Raw genomic sequence first — 1,710 nt, 5'->3', positions numbered from 1 at the left:
CCTTGTATTCTTTTTTCCCCTTCTCTACATTGACTTTAGGGTCCAGTTTTAAGTCCCAGACCTGTTTAGTAACTAGCTTTAATCCCAGGGCACCAAGTCTCTGGCCTCTCCATGCTTCCTCCTTCCCTTCCTGGGTCTTAGCCAGGGCAGGGAGCACTACCTACCTGAGTACGCAGAGCAGTGGTGAGAGGTGGCCCAGGGAGCCATCTCAGGGAACCCATTAAGATAAAGGGGAAGAATAAACAGAAGCAGATGTTCCTTCAGCCCCAGTCCCCAGCCCACTGAAAAACAGGAAGCTGGGATGGCAGCTGATAAGGGCTGTCTCCAGGGCTGGGCCGGGACTCCTTGGAGCCAGGGGCTGGGTTGGGTTTCTCAGTCCTCATCTCTCCAGGACAGTCTCCTTTTTCTTTTCCTTCATTAGTAGGGGAAAGCATAAACACAGTCCCCCATTACCACAAATTATGCAGTTGAGGTCCCACGTTTGGGGAAATTGTGAGGGTCAGCCCATCCAGAGTGCAATGGATGAGGCTTGCCCTGGGAAAATCATTTTTGTGATCCTGTTATCTCCCCCACAAGGTAAGTATCTCCAGGCCAATCTTATTTCCCTTCCATGGGGACAGGTCAGAGGCACTTTCCCTCCATATGAATACAAATCAAATGTATTCACATTCTATCATCAATGCCTGTGGTCACTCAAAATTCAAAAGATGGGGCCGGGGCATGGTGTCAGCCTGTAATGTCAGCACTTTGGGAGGCCAAGGTGAGCGGATCACTTGAGGTCAGGAGTTCGAGATCAGCCTGGCCAACATGGTGAAACCCCTTCTCTACCAAAAATATAAAAAATTAGCCTGGTGTGGTGGCAGGCACCTGTAATCCCAGCTACTTGAGAGGCTGAGGCAGGAGAATCGCTTGAACCCAGGAGGTGGAGATTGCAGTGAAGTCGAGATCACGCCACTGCACTCCAGCCCAGCCTGGGCGACAGAGACTCTCTCAAAAAAAAAAAAAAATTCAAAAGATGTGAACTTCCAAAATGGAGACTGCACACATGCACACATCTACACACACGCACACACACATGCATGCACACTATACACGTACATACATGTGCACCCACAGGCACACACATACCATACACATGTGCACACATGCCACATGCATGTACACACGTACCATGTACATGCACACATACCAAACACACACATGCACATACAAGCCCTCATCTAGGCTGAGATCTAAAAGCCCTGCAGTTGGCTGAGCGCGGTGGCTCACGCCTGTAATCCCAGCACTTTGGGAGGCCAAGGTGGGCGGATCACCTGAGATCGGGAGTTTGAGATCAGACTGACCAACACGGTGAGGGTCAGCCCATCCAGAGCGCAATGGTTATTAGCCTATGTGTAACTGAAACCCTGTCTCTACTAGTAGACAGGTTTAGTAGAAACCCTGTCTCTACTAAAAATACAAAATTAGGTGGGCATGGTGGCGGGTGCCTGTAATCCCAGCCACTTGGGAGGCTGAGGCAGGAGCATTGCTTGAACCTGGGAGGTGGAGGCTGCAGTGAGCCGAGATCACACCATTGCACTCCAGCCTGGGCAACAAGAGGGAAACTCTGTCTCTAAATAAATTAATTAATTAAATAAAAATAAAAGCCCTGCGCTGACTCCATTCTTCAGTAGTGATGATTCCCCAAGACACTACAGTTCACCCTCCATA

The 1,710-nt window shown here is 49.6% G+C and overlaps 1 non-coding gene across 1 annotated transcript; it reads right to left on the bottom strand.

Annotated features, from left to right (window-relative positions):
* Positions 1-421: 421 nt before the first annotated feature.
* Positions 422-584, bottom strand: LOC112440627 (U1 spliceosomal RNA). The gene has a single exon (XR_003028642.3). It is a non-coding gene; the product is annotated as a U1 spliceosomal RNA (small nuclear RNA).
* Between the last annotated feature and the right edge of the window lie 1,126 nt (positions 585-1,710).

The sequence above is a fragment of the Pan paniscus genome, chromosome 6, assembly GCF_029289425.2.
Source record: "Pan paniscus chromosome 6, NHGRI_mPanPan1-v2.0_pri, whole genome shotgun sequence".
Classification (NCBI taxonomy): Eukaryota; Metazoa; Chordata; class Mammalia; order Primates; family Hominidae; genus Pan; species Pan paniscus.
This window is presented reverse-complemented; position numbering and strand designations above follow the sequence as displayed.